This window comes from Lissotriton helveticus, chromosome 1_1, assembly GCF_964261635.1.
Source record: "Lissotriton helveticus chromosome 1_1, aLisHel1.1, whole genome shotgun sequence".
Lineage (NCBI taxonomy): Eukaryota > Metazoa > Chordata > Amphibia > Caudata > Salamandridae > Lissotriton > Lissotriton helveticus.
In genome coordinates, this window is record NC_136057.1 from 1667175749 (window position 1) to 1667198954 (window position 23206).

The window sequence follows — 23206 nt, forward strand, 5'->3', positions numbered from 1 at the left end:
AGTTAAAATCCACAAAGGTAAATAAAACAAAACCCTTAAGGCCAGAGAATGGTCAACTATCACACCACGCCGCACAACATGCAGCTAGAGAGGCCCCGAGGAGAGAGAAAATCCCAAACGCAGGAAAGGCACAGGGTAATCAGGACAAAAAAAACCCAGAGAGATCAGTAAAGCCTAGGGGGCGCCAAGTAGAACTCCCACCGGAAGCGGTCCCATTAGTAGTGGTCTTAACAGGTGTCCCGCCACTAGAAGATGGAATGAGGGAAAACTACTTACAGTTAAAAAACAAAACTACGTACTGGCTCGGACAGAACCGTCCCCTCCCTCCAAACCTAAACGGCGAGATATTACATGTCCGCCGTCTTCCATGGCTTGGTAGCAGAACAAAGGACAAAAAGGGAGACATAATTGTCACCAATTTCAGAGACCATAGAACAGTCAGCTACATCTTAAACTGGTTTCCAGAAAAGAGTAACATATCCATCACGCCCTGTGACCTGACCTATTTCTACCCTAGGTCATTATTGGTCCCTCCACCCAAACTTAGAAGTTATAACTCTAGAATTAACAACCATTTCCTGGTCAACCATCAAATACCCCTCCAAAATCGTTATGCGAGTCTTTCTGGTCTGGAGGGAGTTGACTGACTGTACCACAATAATATATTACATGTCACGCAAACTAGTAATCTGACCGTTCCTCCCAAAAACACTGAGTCAGACTGTCTATTTACTCCCTTTGAGCTTGAGACAAAACATACTGAGCTCCAGGACACTTCTAAAAAATTGGTGACTAGTACCATTGTAACCAATCAACCCTCCTATGCTATTGATCCTCTTCAGGATATAAATACCACTCCAACAAACATAAGACAAAGTAGGTCCAAAGAGAGAGAGAATCCAGGCCCTTTATTCATGCCTCATTCTGGAATATAGCAGGGCAACGCACTAAAATCTTACTCAAAGAATGGACGACATTCATCTCCAACTTCGATATTATAGCCCTACAAGAGACATGGCTACCCGACGCAATACATATTGCAGGGTATAAAACTTATTTTTCACCAGCCACACCTTCGACGTCAGGACGAGCAAAGGGAGGTCTAACCATTTACATCTCCAATCTCCTGACAGCTATGGAAGTAGTCATCATAAAACTTGAGACTAGCTTCCAGATCCTCGCCCTAACTTTAAACAATAGGGACAAGTTTCTTATAGTGAATTACTATAACAATCTTCCGGAGAAAGAGGCACTGAACCTGGTATCCTCGATCCGTTCGATCCTTCTAACCCACATAGAGAAGTCTACCAGAGAAGAAATGATAATTTGGGGGGGGGGGGACTTCAACTTGGGCCCCTGTCTAGCTGGTAACGATAACACCTGTGGCATTCTTGATGAAAGGGACAACCCAATATCTCACTTTAGACACAGTACTCTTGGAAGCCAACTCAACGAAATTATGTTTGAGCTAAATCTCGTCCAAGCAAATAACCTCTCTAATGAGAAGTTAACATTGGCCCCCACATTCCATGGTCAGGGTCATCAAACAACAATAGACTATATTTTGATCTCAAATGGCCAGAGGACTAGGGACACACTATTTTCAAGGCACTCTATCGCCCTTAGTGATCACTACCCACTAAGTATCTCCTGTCCACTAGCCTGTAATCCCAAAGATAACTTTGGTTCCATCTTAGATCAAAAAATCTGACACTGAATAGATTAAATGGTTACGCCCTGAAATGGGGGAAAGTAGACCCATCGGAAATAACTAGTCAAGTGATTTCAGAGGCTCTTCCTTCCATCTTGAAATGCCTTGACCCAGATACCATAGATGAGGAAATCATTTTCAATTTCGGCAGGATTATTAAAGCTATAAATGATGCTTTATGGATAGAACTTAAACATAAATCCAAGCCGAAAAAGGGATGGTTTAACCACAAATGTACGTCCCCATACCAAGACCTAAAAATGGCATTAAGGAAAGCGGTAAGGATCCCACTTGAAATAAGAACCCTTAGGAAAAAATACAACATCGCCCTAAGGAATAGAAAAAAAAGCTAAAGTCGCTTCTCTGGGCCCAACTGCACGAAAGCTGTGCTCTTAAAAACTCTGCCGCTTTCTGGCAAGTTATATACAGCCTGATTCATGAAGCGAAATAGCGCCCGCAATGGCTGCGAAAATGCAATTGCGGGTGCAAAACACGGAATCGGCATTCAAGTACAAAATAGCGAATTCGCAAACACAGAATAGCGATTTAAATAGCGATTACGCTATAATAGTCGCAGACTACGGGTAGTCGAGCATTAGCGATACGGAAATAGCGACCAACCACGGAATCTGCGAAATGAATAGCGAAACGCAATATTGTCTCAATCGGCATTCATGAAAAAAATACAATAGCGAAAAAGCGCAAATTCGCACGTTTGCGCGGCGCAATTTAAGGACAACTCAAAGCAGGTGGTAACCATAAAAGCCATGATTAAGTAAAATTTGAAAAACTGTTGGCCAATCACCAACAGGTCCAGGCCTGACCAATCACACATAAGGACATTCAGCAGCAGCATTAGGCGTTCCACAATGCCAGGGATGTACATGGTGGTGAGGCGGCGAAGGCTACAGCGAGCAGCACGGAGGAGACGCATGAGGCAGGAAAGGATTTACCGGCAGCGGGTCACCTTGCTGGGCCAAACCAGAGAACAGATTTATGCTAAATACAGGCTGAATGGGGAAATGATCACCTGGCTGATACAAGAACTCGACCCCATCATGCAGCACCCAACAAGGCGAAACAATTCTGTGCCCACACATGTGCAGGTATTGTGCAGCCTGCACCTCCTGGCCTCCGGCAGTTTCCAGGGCATAGTAGCCGCTGCTGGGGGGATATCCCAGCCCACCATGTCACGCTGCCTCCACACTTTTGTTGACGCCATGCTCAGCCAGCTCCACCGCCACATCACATTTCCCACGAGCCAACAGGATTTGGACCTGACAAAACTACAATTTTACAATGTCGCCCATTTTCCCCATGTCCTCGGCTGCATAGACTGTACCCACGTCGCCATCTGCCCACCAGCTGCCACGGAGTATATGTACCGCAACAGGAAGTCCTACCACTCCCTCAACATACAGATGGTCTGCAATGCCAAGACCATCATCACTGACATTGTGGCCCAGTACCCAGGGAGTACCCATGACTCCTTTATCGCCTTGGGAGACTTTAATCTCCACTTCGATGATCAGGAAGAGCGGCTGGCAACGGCCCTCCTATGTGACCTCAAAACTTATGGAATAGATCTCATTAATCTAGATCCGACTCACAACAAAGGCCACTTGCTAGATCCCATACTTACAAATATTCCCACCATGAAAGCATCCCCCCCCATTCCTTTGCCATGGACGGATCATCTTCTGATCCCCTTCACCTGGGAAACTAAACGTGTAAGCATCCCCCCCTCCATTGTGGGTGTACCTGACAGACCATGGGCTAGGCTTTCAGTGGAGAATTTCACTTGCAGCCTAGAAGCTTCACGTCCTTCTCTTCCACAGGATCCTATCTTGGCGGAAGCAGATTTCTGCAGGTGGATATCAAACACTTTAGACGCTGTCCTTCCCATAAGATCGGCAGGCACAAAGGAGAAAAGACTTCACACCGCCCCATGGTATACTCCCGAGCTAAGGGCCATGCGGAGGGCGTGTAAAAAATTGGAGCGCTCGTGGAGGAAGGACTGGGAGGAAGCCAGTAAAACGGAATACCGATCGGCAATGAGGAGTTATAAAAATGCCATCCGGTTGGCTAAAACTCAGTTTTTCGAGGAGAGAATTGACAATGCCTCTAACTCCTCAAGAGAAACCTTCCTGGTGGTTAAAGAACTTCTGAAAGTTCCAACACTGTTGGACAGGCCGCATGTTCGAGCTGTCCCCCCTCCCCGCAATGGGACCAGGACCCTGGCTCTCCCTGCATCCCCAGCCAGAGTCCACAAACGACCACCCGAAGTACCCTGCAATCCCTCCACTACAAGACACCAGCTCCGGACCCAGCTGGCCCGGGTCACCATCTACCCCACCACATCGACCCGGCCGCCATCTTGGGGCACTGCAGCACGAGGCCGCGTGGCCTCAACTCAACCCTAACCCCGGGCCCGGCCGGCCCCGACATCGAGGCCCCACCATCCTCCCAGGAGGCAGAGTGACCACTTGGCGAGTCAATGGGAGAAGGAATCGTCAACGGCTCTCCTCCGCCAGGTGTCGATCACCCCAGGCCGCCTGGGCGCTGGCTCCACCCCCCTGCTGGGTGTCTGGACTCCCTCATCCCGGACCTCCCGGCCCCCAGGCGCGAGGGTCCGGACATCAAAGGGGACCAGACCTATAACTGGGGCAGGGCCAGACCAGGAAGGCAGTTGTATCCTGGAGTCGAGAGACCCGAGAAGAACTCATCCGTGACTTGGCCTGCTGGCGCTGCCGCGGCCCTCTGCCTCGTGAAACCATCGTCTTGGCCTGCTGGCGCTGCCGCGGCCCTCTGCCTCGTGAAACCATCGTCTTGGCCTGCTGGCGCTGCCGCGGCCCTCTGCCTCGTGAAACCATCGTCTTGGCCTGCTGGCGCTGCCGCGGCCCTCTGCCTCGTGAAACCATCGTCTTGGCCTGCTGGCGCTGCCGCGGCCCTCTGCCTCGTGAAACCATCGACTTGGCCTGCTGGCGCTGCCGCGGCCCTCTGCTTTATGAGACTATCACCTTGGCCTGCTGGCGCTGCCGCGGCCCGATCCACAGACCCTCCAGCTCGAGGATTGTGAGCTCGCCTTTTACCACTACCTGTACCGATCCGGTACCAAGACTGTCCCGCTACCCCCTTTCCCTACAGAGACTAGAAGTGAGAGGACCCCCGGGTCCAAGTTATCCTGTATCGCTGATATCCTTGCCTTAAGAACCTTATATAAAGCCTTGAACTCGACTTGGTGTGGTGCCTGTTTGTGGGGAGGGAGGGTACTTGTCTGTACGATCGCCGGAGACGGTCCCCCTCGGGGATCTCTCCCTCGGTATCCGGCCGACCCTCAGGGTCCCCGTCTAACATTGGTGGCCAGCGACGGGATCCGAACCTACGCATAATCGTACAGAAAGTCACTCGCCCCACCACACACAACAACCATGTCAATAGAGAGCGGAACAACGGAAAAATTTCAGATGGAAAAATTGGAAGACTACAACCACCGGGAACTGAAGCAATATTGCATAGAACTTGGACTTCCAACCACAGGTCTTAGCACAAAGAAAGACTTCAAACGAGCCCTAGAAGCTTGGGCAGAAACGGGTACGGCCGTACCCCGAACACAAACAACCGAAACGAGCCCCGCACCAACTAAAGAAAGAGCGGATCTCTCCCTGGAAGAGATCCGAGAAAGAGAAAAAACCAGACTCCACGAATTAGAACTTGCCCGACTTCGCTTGGATGGGGAACTCAAGCTGGCAGAACAAAAAATAACCCTGGAACACTTACGGCTCAGGGAAGAGCGGGAAGACAAGCAAAGACAGAGGGAGCTAGAGGAAAAGAGACTAGAGTACGAACATGAGCGCAATCTCAAAGCACTGGAGATTCAGAAACAGAATAAAGACCTCGGGCTCCCCGAACGACCGACCCCGTCTGCCTCGACCGAGCCCAAGGTTCACATCCCCAAAGATGTCATCCGGGAATACCACAAGAACGATGATATCCAGCAGTGGTTTAAAGCCTATGAGGTGGCAATGACCTCCCACCGGATTCCCCGAAGCGATTGGGGAGCCGGATTATGGGGGAGGTTTGTCAACGAAGGGCGGGACGCCCTGCTGCAACTCCCGGACCAGCTAATGACCTCCTACGACCACATGAAGGCCGCCCTCCTCACTCGATACGGGCTCACACCTGAGATGTACCGCCAACGGTTCCGCGACTGCAAACGGATTCCGGGTACAACTTGGGTGGAGTACGTGAACTTTTTTAGCCGAGCCTTCGAGGGGTGGATCAAGGGCAACAAAGTAACCACCTACGAACAACTCTTTGACCTTATCGTATGGGAACACCTGTCGAACAACTGCTTCGTGGAGCTCCGGCAACACCTCCTGGACAGCAAGCTAACCGACCCTCGACAACTCGCCGCCGAAGCCGACCGGTGGGAAAGCACCCGAGTTGGCCGGAGCGCACCCAGCGAAGTATCCAGAGCGTATCGCCCCCGAGGGGGAGGAGGAAGTCAGGGTCGGGGGAGAGACCCCGGCCCCTCGTCACCCCCCAGAAACCCCTCGACCCCGGTTGGCCGGGGAAGCCCTGCCGTCCGGGCCGGTTTCCGGGCCAACATTACGTGCCACAGGTGCCAGCGACCCGGCCACTACGCCAGTGATCCCAACTGCCCAAAGAATCCGAACACGACTCCCCGCCAAGTTGCAGCGGCGGCCCTAGGGGAAGAAATAATCCCGGAAGACCAAGAGGAGTACGAGACCGATCCCTCGGAATGGGCACCCGCCGCCATGGCACTGGTCTGCTTAGGGGAGAGAGACATGATTCCGCGGGCCCCCCTTCCCGCCAACACACAGAAGTACGGTCAATGGGTTAACATCAATGGTCGCCGGGCGGAAGCCCTCCGCGACACCGGGGCCAGTGTAACGGCGGTCCGACGCCACCTCGTCACTCCAGACCAAATCTTGCCGAACATTCTTTGCCCTGTTCGATCAGCCGACAACTCCGAAAGCCTATGCCACATGGCCTGCGTCCCCTTCGAGTGGGGAGGAGTAACAGGGATGTTAAAAGTAACTGTCCGCGATGATGCCCCCGTGGACTGCCTCCTAGGAAACGACCTTGAAAGCTCTCCCTGGGCAGCTGTCGAACGGAGGGAGCACCTGGGGATGCTTGGCCTCCCCGAATGGGTCTGCGTCACGACCCGGTCCATGACCGCCCGCGCGGTCCCCAGCCCAGAAGAGCCCGAGTGGCCAGAACCTCCTCCCGCGCTCATCCCAGAGGAGGCCGCCCCAGAAGCCATTCCCTTGACCCAAACCGAAGAAGGACCCGACCAGCTTCGGGACGTCCCTGACCTGGCACAATGGCGGCAGGAGGGAGGCCCCACGCAGGAACAATTCCGGGCCGAACAGAAAACATGTCCCTCTCTCGAAGGACTCCGGCAGCAAGCCCTGGCCCAGAGCACCGGGGATACCTCGGGGGCCCACTGGATCTACTGGGACCAAGACCTGCTCTACAGCGAGCAGAAAATTGCAGAACTAGGGGCCAGTCGGGTGCTGGTGGTGCCCCTTCGCTTCCGAGACTTCCTCCTGAACTTAGCCCACGATGTCCCCCTTGCCGGACACCTGGGGCAGGATAAAACCTACGACCGCCTGGTGACCCATTTTTTCTGGCCCCACATGCGGAAGGATGTCACCAACCACTGCAAGGCCTGCCCCACCTGCCAGGCCAGCGGAAAAAGTGGCCGAAAAATCAAAGCACCATTACAACCCTTTCCTGTCGTCACCACCCCGTTTGAACGAGTGGGAATAGACATTGTGGGGCCCCTCGACCCTCGAACAGCCCAAGGACACCGGTTCATCCTGGTCCTTGTAGACCACGCCACCCGCTATCCCGAGGCCATCCCTCTTCGGACTGTGACGGCCCCCGTGGTGGGCCGGGCCCTGATGGGGATCTTCTCCCGGGTGGGGTTCCCCCGGGAGGTCGTCAGTGACAGGGGCACGAACTTTATCTCCAGATATATGAAGTCCCTCTGGCAGCAATGCGGGGTCACCTACAAATTCACGACCCCCTATCACCCGCAAGGAAACGGACTGGTCGAGAGATTCAACCGCACCCTCAAGGGGATGATTATGGGTCTAGAAGAACCCCTTCGACGCCAGTGGGACGTACTGCTTCCATGCCTCCTGTTTGCCTATCGGGAGGTCCCGCAGAAGTCCCTCGGCTTCAGCCCCTTTGAACTACTGTACGGGCACCCCGTCCGGGGCCCCCTCAGCCTAGTCAAGGAAGGTTGGGAGCAGCCTCCCCAGAAAACTCCCCCGGACATCTACCGGTATCTCCTGGCTCTCCGCAACCAGACCCGGCGGTTCCGAGACACCGCCAAAGCCAACCTCGAGGCCAGTCAGGAGGACATGAAGAGGTGGTACGATCAGCACACGTCCTCCATTGAGTTCGAACCTGGACAACAGGTCTGGGTGATGTCCCCGGTTGAGCCCTGTGCCCTCCAAGACAGATGGTCCGGGCCCTTCAAGGTAATCGAACGCAAGGGGCCCGTCACCTATTTAATCGACATGGAGACTGCCCGGAACCCCCTACGGGTCCTCCATGCCAACAGGCTCAAACCCCATTTTGTGCGATCCGAACTCAGCCTCCTGATGGCTACCGATACTGGGACAGAAGAAGACTCCGAACCCCTTCCGGACTTACTGAGGGCCCTCGAGCAGGATGGCTCAGTGGAAGGGGTCCAGCTCTCCGAGGCCCTGTCCCCGGAGCAACGCCAAGACTGCCAAACGCTCCTGAGGCAGTTCGCCTCCCTGTTCTCCCTCACCCCCAGAGTCACCCCCTGGTGCCTCCACGATGTGGACACCGGGGACAGCCCTCCTATTCGACACCGAGCATACCGCGTACCAGACCGGGTACGAGCCTGCATCCAGACCGAGGTGTCCAAGATGCTGACCCTAGGAGTGATCGAACCCTCAGACAGTCCCTGGGCGAGCCCGGTCGTCCTGGTTCCCAAGGCAGCTGCCCCGGGCGTTGCCCCTGAGCTCCGGTTCTGCGTGGACTATCGAGGGCTGAATGCAGTTACCCGGACCGACGCTCATCCCATCCCCCGGGCAGACGAGCTAATTGACCGGATGGGGGCCGCCCGCTACCTGAGCATCTTCGACCTAACAGCGGGTTACTGGCAGATCGGCCTCACCCCTAGGGCCCAAGAACGATCCGCCTTCTCTACCCCAGACGGGCACTACCACTTTAAAGTCATGCCCTTCGGCATGAAAAACGCCCCGGCAACGTTCCAACGGCTGGTAAACCAGGTACTGGCGGGCCTGGAAGACTTCAGCGCCGCCTACCTGGACGACATTGCTGTGTACAGCCACCAGTGGACCGACCACCTCCGCCACCTGCGGGAGGTTCTACACGCCCTCCAGCAAGCCGGGCTCACCATCAAGGCCAGCAAGTGCCAAGTTGGCCAAAGGTCCATGACCTACCTGGGACACCAAGTGGGAAGCGGGCTGGTGGCCCCTCTCCAACTCAAGATTGCTGCCATCCAGGCCTGGCAACCCCCTACGAGCCAAACGGAGGTCCGGGCCTTCCTGGGGCTCACCGGATACTACCGGCGGTTCGTGAAGGACTATGGCAGCATCGTGGGGCCCCTCACAGAGCTCACCTCCAAAAAGAGCCCCAAAACCGTCAACTGGACCCCGGACTGCCAATCAGCCTTCGAGAAGCTAAAGACCGCCATGTGCACGGCCCCCGTGCTCCAGGCTCCCGACTACAGCCGGGAATTCATTGTGCAGACGGACGCCTCCGATCATGGTGTGGGGGCCGTCCTCTCCCAACTCAACACCGAAGGGGTCGACCATCCGGTGGTCTTCATCAGCAGACGCCTCTTGCCCCGAGAACAGCGCTGGAGCACCATTGAGAGGGAGGCCTTCGCCGTAGTCTGGGCACTCAAGAAGCTCCGGCCATACCTCTTCGGCACCCACTTCCGGGTGCAAACAGACCACCGACCCCTGCAATGGCTGATGCAAATGCGGGGGGAGAACCCGAAGCTGTTGCGCTGGTCCATCTCCCTGCAGGGGATGGACTTCACGGTGGAACATCGTCCAGGCCAGGACCACGCCAACGCCGACGGCCTGTCACGCTTTTTCCGCCTCAGCGAGGAGAGTCCCCAGGAAGATGGCTGACTCTCCCCGCCTTCAGCTGGGGGGGACGCATGTTGGACAGGCCGCATGTTCGAGCTGTCCCCCCTCCCCGCAATGGGACCAGGACCCTGGCTCTCCCTGCATCCCCAGCCAGAGTCCACAAACGACCACCCGAAGTACCCTGCAATCCCTCCACTACAAGACACCAGCTCCGGACCCAGCTGGCCCGGGTCACCATCTACCCCACCACATCGACCCGGCCGCCATCTTGGGGCACTGCAGCACGAGGCCGCGTGGCCTCAACTCGACCCTAACCCCGGGCCCGGCCGGCCCCGACATCGAGGCCCCACCATCCTCCCAGGAGGCAGAGTGACCACTTGGCGAGTCAATGGGAGAAGGAATCGTCAACGGCTCTCCTCCGCCAGGTGTCGATCACCCCAGGCCGCCTGGGCGCTGGCTCCACCCCCCTGCTGGGTGTCTGGACTCCCTCATCCCGGACCTCCCGGCCCCCAGGCGCGAGGGTCCGGACATCAAAGGGGACCAGACCTATAACTGGGGCAGGGCCAGACCAGGAAGGCAGTTGTATCCTGGAGTCGAGAGACCCGAGAAGAACTCATCCGTGACTTGGCCTGCTGGCGCTGCCGCGGCCCTCTGCCTCGTGAAACCATCGTCTTGGCCTGCTGGCGCTGCCGCGGCCCTCTGCCTCGTGAAACCATCGTCTTGGCCTGCTGGCGCTGCCGCGGCCCTCTGCCTCGTGAAACCATCGTCTTGGCCTGCTGGCGCTGCCGCGGCCCTCTGCCTCGTGAAACCATCGTCTTGGCCTGCTGGCGCTGCCGCGGCCCTCTGCCTCGTGAAACCATCGACTTGGCCTGCTGGCGCTGCCGCGGCCCTCTGCTTTATGAGACTATCACCTTGGCCTGCTGGCGCTGCCGCGGCCCGATCCACAGACCCTCCAGCTCGAGGATTGTGAGCTCGCCTTTTACCACTACCTGTACCGATCCGGTACCAAGACTGTCCCGCTACCCCCTTTCCCTACAGAGACTAGAAGTGAGAGGACCCCCGGGTCCAAGTTATCCTGTATCGCTGATATCCTTGCCTTAAGAACCTTATATAAAGCCTTGAACTCGACTTGGTGTGGTGCCTGTTTGTGGGGAGGGAGGGTACTTGTCTGTACGATCGCCGGAGACGGTCCCCCTCGGGGATCTCTCCCTCGGTATCCGGCCGACCCTCAGGGTCCCCGTCTAACAAACACCATCTGCCCCCACGGAGAACCTGGAGACCAAATGTAAGAATCTAGCAGAATACTTTCTTACGAAGATTGAAAAGATTCTTATTTCACTACCCCCGCCCAAGATAGGACCTGGGCCTTGGGAGGATGGGGTATGTCCCCAGACAACGCTGGAATCCTTTGGGCCCGTCACCAGGGATGAAGTCCTCAAAGCCTTATGCTCTATCAAGAGTGGCTCTCCCCGGGATGTTGCCCCTATGAGAATCCTTAAACTAGTGGCCCCTTCCATTGTGGAACCTATCACCAAAGTCATCAATGCTTCGTTAAGCACCGGCATTGTCCCACCTAATTGGAAGAGTGCTATAGTGAAAGCCCTTTTAAAAAAACCTTCTCTGGACCCTGCAGACATGGCCAACTATAGGCCCATTTCGCTCCTTCCAGGGCTGAGCAAAATCTCAGAAAAATTGGTTAACTCTAGGTTATCCAATTTTGTGGAGACCAATGGAGTGCTAAAAAGCTCCCAAACTGGCTTTCGCCCGGGCCAAGGCACTGACACCGCCTTGCTGGCAGTCATGGAGGAGGCACGCTGCATTCTTGACTCAGGGGGATCAGTGGCAGTGATCCTCCTGGACCTGAGTGCAGCATTTGACACTGTGAACCATCAAGTGTTACTCCAGAGACTATCAGATGCCGGAGTGAGAGGAACAGCGCTAAACTGGGTTAGGTCATTTCTTAGCGAAAGATCTTTTCAGGTATGGGAAGGGGGCGCACGATCGGCATCCACCCACCTCCATTGTGGTGTGCCTCAGGGCTCCTCCCTGAGTCCTACACTTTTCAACGTGTATATGGCCCCCTTGGAGGAAGTGGTGGCTCCATTCAACATCAAGATCGTGAGCTATGCCGATGACACCCAATTGGTGTTCGCCCTCTCCCAATCCTCGGAGAACTCCCAGACACTCCAAGCCTGCCTCTCACAGGTACACTCCTGGATGGGGGACTCAGCACTCAAATTGAACGGGTCCAAAACGGAGATCATGGTTATGGGACCAAAAAACCCCTCCTTCCCCAGCTCAGCCTGGCCCAGTTGCTTAGGGTGCCTTCCTGAACCCAAGGATGAGATCAAGAGCCTGGGCATCTGGATGGAACGAGATCTCTCCCTTAGAGCCCAGGCATCCAAACTGGCGGGTGTCTGTTTTGGTCTCCTTAGATCAGTACGTAAGATACTGCCTCTCATTCCTTTGCTATCAAGAAAGCTCTTGATACAGGGTCTAATTATGTCCAGGCTGGATTTTAACAATGCGATCTACCTTGGGGCCCCTGAGAGCACCTTGAACAGACTCCAACAAATTCAAAATGCGGCAGCTCGAACGCTCTACAACATCCCCATGTCCTGCTCCGCCAAACCAGCTTTGAGGGCACTACACTGGCTGCCAATACGGGAAAGGGTGAAATTTAAATCCCTATGCCTCGCACACAAAATCTTGCAAGGCAAAGGCCCCCCCGTTCTGCAGAAGATGGTGATCCCGTACAAAGCGAGCAGAACTTTACGTTCAGACCAGCAACACCTGACGGTCGTCCCTAGGGTAAAAAAGGCCCGATCGGGTGGTAGGAGATTCTCGGTCAACGTTTCCATTCTCTGGAACGCCCTACCCCTAGCCCTTCGCGCGGAACCATGCCTCCTGCGGTTCCGAAAACAACTTAAGACCCTCCTCTTCTGTTAATTTTTATTTTCCTGGTTTCTGTTATTCAGGATGTCGCTAGTTGGCAAAAGCGCAGGGATGCTCTAGGGTAACCGGGCGCTATACAAAACCGATTTAATAATAATCTTCAGGCACAGCGGACTCCACACACGACTGCTCAGGGGAGAGTTTGGGGAAGGACACCTACTTGGTAAGTACACTTTGTCGACAATGTCACATTGCTATGAAGTAACTGCGCTGCACAGGCAATCAACATCTGCTCCTCTCATTCAGGTGACAGTGGCTACGCCCTACGGGAATACCTCCTGACCCCTTACCTCAACCCTGCCACACCTCAGCAACGGCGCTACAATGTTGCGCACATCCGGACAAGGAACTGTATAGAAAGGACATTTGGCCTGCTCAAGAGCAGGTTCCGTATTCTGCACAAGACATGTGGGGCGATGTATTACAGTCCTGCAGCGTGCTGCCTCATTGTGGCTGTCTGTGCAATGCTTCATAACATTGCAACCAAGCGCCGGATACCTGTTGACATCTCAGGCAGTGAATCTGAGGGGGACGACCGGCCACCAGCACATGCGCACCATGCACGCGGGGAGAACCCAGCTGAAGGCCACAGACGTCGCAACCACATCACAGCGAACAATTTCTAGCCCACCCTCTTCCCCCAACCCACATATCACAATTGCATGCAAAATGTAATGATTACACAAGGCTAATGTGTGCAGCAAAATAAATGTATTTGTTTCATTCACAAGAAAAAGGTTATGGTTTCAACTATTTACAAATTACAGTATTCCTGCATACTGCAGTGTGAAGAAGGTTCTTGGCAGGCTTAGCGTCAGCCTGTGGCAGTGTCCCTCAGACAGTGTCAAAGGCGCCTCCGGCGCGTAATGCCCAGGCGCCTGTGAGGCTCATCCTCATCCTGGGCAGCTGTACCAGGCGTTGCCCTGGTGCTGCGCCTAGGTGGCGGGACCTGCGTGGCAGATTGGCTGCTCACGCTGGAGGCACCCTCACTGGCATCGTCTCCCCCTACAGTGGCCGGTAGCACAGGTGTGTGAAGTGCCGTCACGGCGGTGGTTAGGTGCTCCAGGACCCGTGTTATGTCCTCGCAGCACTGGACCAGTTGGTGCTGCTGGGTGAGAGAGCGCCGCGACAACTGGGTGGTGGCATTTGCTGCCACATAATTCGACCTACTATAGGACGACAGCCGGCTCATTAGCTGGTGGTGGCGCCTGCTTGCTACACTGCGGTGCTTGATGAGCGCAGCAGTGTTATCCTCCATGGCTGCAGTCATGCGGCACATGGCCGCCGTCATGCGGTCCATCCTGTCTCCAACTCCCGCCACATTGCGGCCAATTTTGTGCAGCTGGAGCTGGATGGCTCCTTGCTGCTGCGACTGGCGCTGGTGGATTCTGAGCATGCGCCGCTCGACGCTCATACAGGCATGGAGATGCCCATTGCCCCTCCTGCTGATCGGCCGCTGTGTTGCCGCTGTCGCAGGCCCAGATCTCGTTGCACGAGCTGCAGGTGGTGTCGCAGCAGGTGTTGCTGGTGCGGCAGGAACTGGAGGCACATTGGTGGGGTGCCTGGCTCTGGCTGCCGGTGGGCCGGCAGATGCAGGAGCAGGTACGGTGGGGGGCCTGGCCTTGGCTGCGGGTGGTGCGGCAGATCCAGATGCAGCTACGGTGGGGGGCCTGGCCTTGGCTGCGGGTGGTGCGGCAGATCCAGATGCAGCTACGGTGGGGGGCCTGGCCTTGGCTGCCGGTGGGATGCTAGTTGCAGGGGCCACAACGGTGGGGGGCCTGGCTGCTGGTGTTGGTGCAGCGGCAGATGCAGGAGCAGGTATGGTGGGGGGCCTGGCTGCTGGTGTTGGTGCAGCGGCAGGGGCTGGTGCCTGGGTTTCGGGTTGTGAGTCCTCCTCCTGGGCCTCCTCATCAATCTGCAGCCTCTCGCTGTCACTGCTATCTGCGCCACCTGTGAGGGTAAGTGGATACTCATTAGTTGCATGTGACTGTCAGACGTGCAGATGTTACATGCATGCTGGGTGACATTCCCTGGATGGCTGTGGATTTGCGTACTTTGGAACCTTTCTGGCTGCATTGTGGTACTACTACATTGTGGACATACTACATCTCCCACAATGCTTCAGGGCATTTCCTGATGCACAACATAGGCATGACTAAGGGCCAATGAGTGAGCCTATTTGGTCAGGGACGGTCATAGGGGACAGGGTCGCAGTCGCATGCCACTTACCTTGGGTGTCTTGGGTGGGGCGGGAGGAGTCCAGAGGGGTCACGCCAACGCACGCCTCCCTCTCCAAGGTGTTCTCAACCTGGTCCTCCAGGGGTGTGTTGGGTGGGACTGTCGGTCCGCCACCTCCAGTGCCCGATGCCTCACCAAGGCACTCCGCCACCCTCTCCTTGGCACGACCTCGGAGGTCGTACCAGCGCTTCTTTAGCTCCTCCAAGGACCTATCGGCCACACCCACCGAGTTTACGCTGGAGGCTATTCCCAGCCAGATCCTCCGCTTGTCCTGCTCTGGGACCTTCCTGGAGTTGAGGCCGAACAGCCTGTCATGGTTGGCCACCACCCCTTCAATTAGGTTCTCGAGCTCCTGCTCTGAGAACTTGAGCTTGCGCTTTCGTCCTGCGCTGTTGCTGGGGCCAGGGACAGGTTCCTCAGACATGGCGGTCGCTATTTCAGGCGTTTCTGGAGTCGCTATCGCTGGTTAGGCGTCTGCTTTCCGACGTGCTCACTCGTAGGATAGCGTCACTGTGGTGTTTGGGGGTGGGAACTGCCTGCTTCCTGGATGTGATGTCATCACGGTGCTCGGAATGCGTCTTCCCGTTTTCCCGATCGCGCGAGAATGCGAGTCGCAATCCCGATCGCACGGGATTGCGAGTCGCAATCCCGATCGCACGGGATTGCGAGTCGCAATCCCGATCGCAGGTAGCCGGGAATAGCGATTTTTCTGCGTTTTTAGTTGGTCGCTAACGGCTTTAGCGCCCGCGTGCGAGTCGCTATTTTTTCCCCGAAAAGTACATGAATGCCGTTTTGCGTTTCCTCTATAGCGAGTCGCTATGAATCGCTATTAGGGACACGCGAAACGGCCCGTACATGAATCAGGCTGATAGTCTCCTTTTTTAGCAAATAACATAGACCTCCCAAAAATAGACGTCGCGATAGAAGAAAAGGACTGGGTTCAGCATTTCTCAAAGATCTTTAAGATCAACTTAGAGGACTCCACCTCGCATCATTATCCCATCCAGAACACTACACTCACTGACAAATTTGAAAACCCTTTCCCCATCGATCTTCACTTCTCAATGAAACAAGTCGATCTGGCCCTACGTGCAAGTAAAAGCGGCAAGGCACCGGGCCCAGACGGCGTCCCTATTGACTTCTTTAAAGCGCAGCCGGCCATTTGGATCCCCCTATTAACCAGAGTATTGAACGCAACATGCTCTATAGGTCTACTGGCCTCATGGTCTAAATCTATACTTGTGCCAATTTTCAAAAAGGGAGATAGGGGGTCGGTAACCTGCTACCGTCCTATCTCACTCCTGGACTCGCTGGGAAAGGTGGCAGGTCGCCTTATACTCGAGCGATTGCAGGATTGGGCGGACGATGGCAGGATCATTTCGGACCTCCAGTACGGGTTTCGCCAAGGGTTGGGGACCACAGAGCAGGCCCTGAATTTGACATTACTAATAGACAAATATGTCCATGTCAAAAGGGGCAACGTGTATATGGTGTATGTGGACTTATCGTCCGCTTTCGATTGCGTGTCTCATTCGAAACTTTGTACCATCAAACCTGATCAAGTTCCTGAGGGAACTCTACTCAAACGCCACAGCCAGGGTTCGCCACGGGGTGCGGGGGGAGTTAACGGGGGAATTTGAAGTGGAAAAAGGAGCTAGGCAAGGCTGTGTCCTGGCTCCCCTCCTCCTCACTCTATATACTAATGGTTTGGAGGGAGCGATGATCAGGGGATGCCAGGATGTTCCAATGGTGAATGGCCGACCAATACCTGTGATCCTCTACGCGGATGACGCCGTCATTTTAGCACGTACTCCCTTGGAACTCCAAAAGAGTGTGGACAGATATTCCTCTTTTATGGCAGGTCTTGACCTGAAAATCAACACCAGTAAAACTTTCGTCATGAGGGCAGGTACCGGACGTAAACGAAAAATGAGAGACATCCGCCTATATGATCAAAAATTAGCGACCACACAAAACTACTCCTACTTGGGCATAGCAATAGACAACAAACTAGCCTGGAAAACTGCCATAGAAACTAGAAAATTACTCTTCTTAAGAACTACAGCAGCTCTTGTTAATTTTTCCAGAAAGTTGGGTAAGAGACCTCCCCTTGAACTAGTTAAGATTTACAATGCTAAATGCCTATCCGTGGCCCTTTATGGAGCCGGGCTCTGGGGTTTTGTGTCTATAGCTGAAATTCAGAAAGTGGAAAATTCCTTCCTGAGATACCTCTTGGCGGTCCCAAGGAGTACGGGCACTATGGCCTGCCACATGGAGCTGGGCCTGCCATACTTAACTGACTTAGCGAAGGCTGAACCATTACTACTATGGCATAGAATTTGGAGATCTGATAAAGCTACTCTTACCCAGTCTATTCTTACTGATTGTCTAGCGTTGGACAATGTCCACAATTCTAGGTGGTTGTCCTACAACAAGAAGTTCCTGCAAGATCTGGGATGGGAGAGGTACTACCACGACCCCTCCTCAATGACTGAAGTCTCAAGAAAGGCACTAAAGACGAAATGCTTAGCCCACTTAGAGGAACTGAGACTAACGAAAGAGGCTACGAAATCATCCGTAGAACTCACTTTGTTAATACAAACAACAGCCTCTATTCAACCTTACATTCAACAACACAAGTTATGAGAGGTATCTCCTGCTAAGGTTCAGGCTGAATGTTTTTTATCGTTTGGTCACATTCCCCACCCGAAACAACTGGGCTAAAGACCTTTCGTCGTGTCCTTGCGACGATTCCTCTTCACAATTGACCATACATACCATCCTCTTTTGTAAATTTTACCACGGTTTCAGGAAAAAGTGGCTGGTCCCACTGCTGCAACAAACTGGCCATAGACAATGTCGCCCAGCCTTTCTTTTTTTGCAGCAGTTGGAGGGAGAGAAGATAACTTACTTTGTCGTGAATTTCCTTAAATGTATTGTTAGACATAGAGCGTTTTTAAATTAATTATTTGTCTCTTAATAATGAGAGTTATCCTATGAATTTTTAGTGAAATTTTAAAACTTTTTATTAGGTTCTAACAAAACTAATACTAAGCAAGAAGATATAGGCATAGTTTTTCATGCCGAGTTTATAAGTGACAAAGAAATGTCTTTTTATTTCCAATTGAGCTATATATCTGTGAGATTAGGTTTGCCTCTTTTTATTTGTATATATCGAATCTTTTATATTTTAAATCGAAATAAAGCTCAATTGACTGACTGACTGACTGAAAGCTTGCCTTAGTCACGTGAACCAATAGGTACGCGAACACTGTGACGTATGTTAGCCAATCACAGCGCGACTCTTGTGACGTATGCTGCCGCTGCAGCTTCTCTGTCTCTCGCTCCACTCCTTGAAGTATCACCTCCTTTACAAAATATTTTTCAAAGCGCCATATTTACAAATCCTTCAATTGAATTCTGTTAATAACTCCACAAAAAACAAACCATTTGTCTGTTTCGCTAAATAAAGTGATAGCTTTTGCAGTCATTCAAGTATTCTTTTCGCGTGAAATAGACAACGCTATTTTCACAGAATATTTAAATTCGCCGATAAAGTAAGGCTACTCTACCCTTCTAGCAGGTAATAACGAACTTGTTTCTCTCTAAGTGCACATTGACAATTCAGAGTTTAATTCAATCGTGTATTACAAATTCATTTACGCACATCCATACGGAAAATCCCTAACCATGCATACAGAAATCTTTAGTAGGACTTTAACCCACCAATAGAATTCCTCACTCACCAGTAAGTTAGACGACGCTTCCTTACCCTTCACTCAAGCTTAGATAAATTCTACTACTCTTTTCACAGAGAGTTTTAAAACAGGCTCCAAGTCCCTATACTCGAAAGCTACAATTTCATAGACAATCCTCACTATACATTCTACCTTACACACCTAAAATCCCTAAACTTGTGCTGTACGTCCACAACACTTGTGATATACAGCGATACCACTATTTTGAAACAGAACAAATGCACTGTGTAACTTCACCTGTCACACTTCTCTTGTCGGCACAAACCAGGAATTTTCACACTGCTGGAAAAAACCTTTCGACTACATATAACAACTGAACAAACTTAACATATGTTAAACATCAATCCTATGTATTTACCATGTAACATGTCAGTTACCATAGTAACCGAACTCTGCTACCAAGGAATTGATCAAGCGCTCCTATTGGAAAACTGTCTCAAAAACGCTACCTATCACCTCAATACTCACCATTAATCATGAAACATGTATAAAGGCCCATACTACCAATGAGACAATTTCTGAGCAACTGAATCAGGTGGTATGATTAGCTAAACTACTCACATATTATTTACAAAATTATATACAACTGCAGTTTATCTATTTTTATCATGATTTAAACATTTATTATTTTAATAATCAAACCGCCAAGGCGATTAGATCAACTGATGGTAACTAGATCATGAATAAACAAGACCAGCTTGTCATTTCAAATCAAATTTTATTAACTTTATTTTTCATAAGGCATACGTTTTAGAATCTTTATTTATAAGCAGTCAAGAAAGCAGCATTTTAGTGAGGAAATGAATTAATAAACTGACATTTTCAAAGCAAGCTCAGAAACATGAAATATTAGCAGAATAACAGTTTCCATTTCCTAAATCTATTTCCCTGTCTGATTCTCACTCCGCCTAGAAAGGAAAAATCATTTAAAGTCTGCTGTCCTTACGTGCGCCAAAAGTCCAACAGCATCTCACGTCAATCAGGAATCGGAAAGTAGAGAGTTTTTTCCTTGCTCCGAGTGTCAGATTGTATACCTTTCTTTCTAGCTAAACTTTCTACATTTTACATTTTTTAAAACGAATCCAAGCTTTTCATTGGCTGTCCTGTGTCAGTCCACGATAAAGTTTGTTAGGTCATCTCCGTTACTTGACCAGGCCCAGGCTTTACATAAGCCCTATTGTCTTTCATTTCCACGTCTTCCAGCTTCCTCAGGAAAGATACTTTTTCCACGAGTTTCAAACATTTACTTCCTAGCCTTGGCAGACACATTAAGTTCCTGTCCTTGAGCCTTTTCTCCACGAGCACGTTCAACTCATTCTAAGAACTGCTTTTCTATTCATGATGACTGTGCATTAAAAATCTTCACAGCTACGCATGTGCAAGGCATCGCTCTGGACAAGTTTTCACATCTGCATTTCTGTCAGCCATGTTTTCTGAACCACCTCTAGGCCTCACTTTGGAAACTATTATTAAACAAACACAAGACATCAATTAATTAAAGAATTGAGACCCATTCTGTTACCCACCCCCTTTACTAATTTATCCTGTTAATTATGTTACCTAGCAGAAGCACAAACAAGCAGCTTTATATTTACTTCTCCTTTGGGAACTGCCACACGAACTCCTATAGCCTTTTGTCACAGAAAGACATAACATAAGCACACAAAATAAGCACATGCCATTAGTTAAACAGCCGTATTTAATACTGACAAAGACAATAGACAAGGTTAGTTTATTATTTCTTTTGCGTTTGCAACATAAAGCATATTAGTTATCCCACGTGTACTGATGATTGTATTCTTAAACTAAGTTGATTAGTTATTTCACCACAAACTTATTAATTCAATTATTGTTATGAGAGATTAACTTCACAAGTTTGAACAAAATTTTGTTCAGCACCTTGCTTCATCACTCCCAACCCAGGAAAGTTCAGAAGTAGCAAGGGATTTGGGGTTCTATCTCCAGATGAGCATCACAAAAACTCCACAAGAATAGTACATAATAAATGTGCAGCACTTTCATGGTTTTACCTAGAAATGCCAGAGACAAGTGGAAAGAGTGGAAGGGAAATGTGAACGATGATACCTATTTTGTGGGAAAGCCCGAAACCGAATATTTTTTTAGCAGAAATTCTCAGTCCTGTGTAAAAGATGGTGCGTTCTCCATATTGGAAGGTCCCAGAATATTATATGTGGCCTGAGAGATGTGAATGCTGAGCACATAAATAAATGAGATAGAATTGCTCTCAAGTTGGGCATGCAAAGACGCTTATCGCCCTTTGATGGGAGAAGCAGGAGGCTCTAAAAAAAAGCATTGGGAAAATGTGGCAGGTACTTGTCATGGAGAAATGTCCATGCTACCTATCACAGATTTGTAAAATATTGCAACGTTTTGTTCAATTGCTCTCTATAAAAGAAAACCTAGTGTCAGTATTCTGTCATCCAACCACTAGGCGATGCTCATGTAGACTGTTAGTTCCTGCCATTAGACCTGACCATGTCCGAACACTCTACAATACACTGCACACCTTGCTCCGCATTATATTCCAGCCCTGGTTTCCACTTAACCGTCCTGTTGCACTGTGGTACATGTAATCTGTTCTGTTGTCAGACCCTACCCACATCACATCCCGGTGGTGCAGCTCTGTTCAGCATCATTCCTGAAATCTACAGATAAACTGACTTATTCAGACCTGCTTCCTTGATTCCTCTCACTCTCAGTTCCAAAGTGCACTTCATTCCTCGGTTCCATGCTTCGCTCCTTCTGCCTGCTGGTTCAAAGTCTTTCTTTTCCACATTCTTATGCAACCTTTGCTTCATTGGTGGTTCCCTGATTAGCAGCACCTAGTTCAGGACACCTGCCTCTCCCTCAGTACCTGTGCTCGTCTCCTGTGCTTCTAGCTATTTCAATCCTGTGAGCTTAATGTGCAGCAGTTCGCAACAATCTTTTCTGCTGAAACCTTTCTTGTATCAACCTATCTTGTTTTTAGGGCAGTTCCTTCAGTCGGTGTGCCTTGGGAGGGCTCCTCTTTCTGTGCCTTGTTATTTTTGTGCCGCTCTGTCTGTTTTATATTCCAGTGTTACTAGTTCTTTCTGCACACCCCCTGTCCTGACTTGTTGGTTGTGCAGCTTCTTTGGGCCTTGTGAGGACTGGCATGTATTTTATGCTATGGTTGTATGACCTTACCATGTAATAAACTCGCAAAACTGTTTTGGGTCCAGTCAGGCTAATTTGTAAAACCGTTAGCGCAACCCTGGGTAGCTGTGGCTCTAAGTAGCAAGGCTTAAACAAAGCATCTAGTGTAAAGCATTTAAAAGCACTAAACAACAAAATAAGAAACTCAAACAGCACAAAATAAATCTGACACCAATTTTTAAAAATATCTGATATTTTTACGAATGTTCAGACAGCGAGATGAGCAAAATCCCGAAGAGGGTCCCAGAGATATACATAAAAAGTAATCTCAGCTTTTTAGTTCGAAACACAAACAAGCATTGGTAACGGTCATGTTTAGAAACTTTTGAAAGGTTTGAATGAGTTGTGTTCGGCTAATCCGGTCTGAGTTGGCTGACCAATTCCATCAGGGAAAAGGTCAGGGGGACCAGTAAGGAGTCTGTGGACAGTTACCTGGTCACCAAAGCAGTTTCAATTCCAGTTCCACACTTTATATCAAGACTGCCATGGAATTCAATGGAGTGGTCCTCATAGTGGGTCTGCAGGATGCAAAAGATGTTATGGGTGCTGTGCGCTTGATGGGGGTGTCCTTGCAGTTATTACTCAGTCAATGGGTGTGGTGGGACGACTTTGACCACATGAGTCAGTGTCCTTCGAATTCCTCTTTGAGCCAGTAGAAGGCCAGCTGCGGCTGGGCCACCAGTCTATATACACAGGGGGCCAAGAGGTATCCTCTGATCCAGGCTGGTGTCTGTCTTTGTCGACCAATCTGGACTCAGATGACAATCCTGGGTCTATCAGACTCAAGTGCAACCTTTGGACATCGAGGATATGTCTCTTGGAGTGCCCAGCGGCAGTCAGCAGTGATTCAAAGAATTTGGCTACTGACTTGTCAGAATGGGCAACTTCAACTTTGATCGCCCAGGTGCTAGTTCAAGGAGGTCAGCCGACTGACCCCGGGAGTCACTTCTTTAGTCTGGGGCTCGGAGGCGACTTTTCCATGAGCCAAGAGCCACTGTCAAAGTAATCTCTTTGCTAGCCCAAGGTGTGGCAGTTGCAGTCCAGCAGTCGGTGCAGCATCTCTGCCAAAGTCCATGGTTCTTTTCTCCAATTATGTCGTGATCTGAGGTTCAGGGTGCCAAGGCTGGAATATTTATGCCTAGAAAGTGCCTAGGGGGTGATGCCTCCACTAGCCAATGGGCTAACAGTATACGTCCCATCTTGTGATGACTTCCTGC

General features: G+C 51.4%; 1 protein-coding gene across 1 annotated transcript in view; it reads right to left on the reverse strand.

Moving 5' to 3' along the window:
* LOC144830661 (transmembrane protease serine 12-like) overlaps positions 1-23206 on the reverse strand; it is a 548207-nt gene that overhangs the window by 42014 nt on the left and 482987 nt on the right. The window lies entirely within an intron of this gene.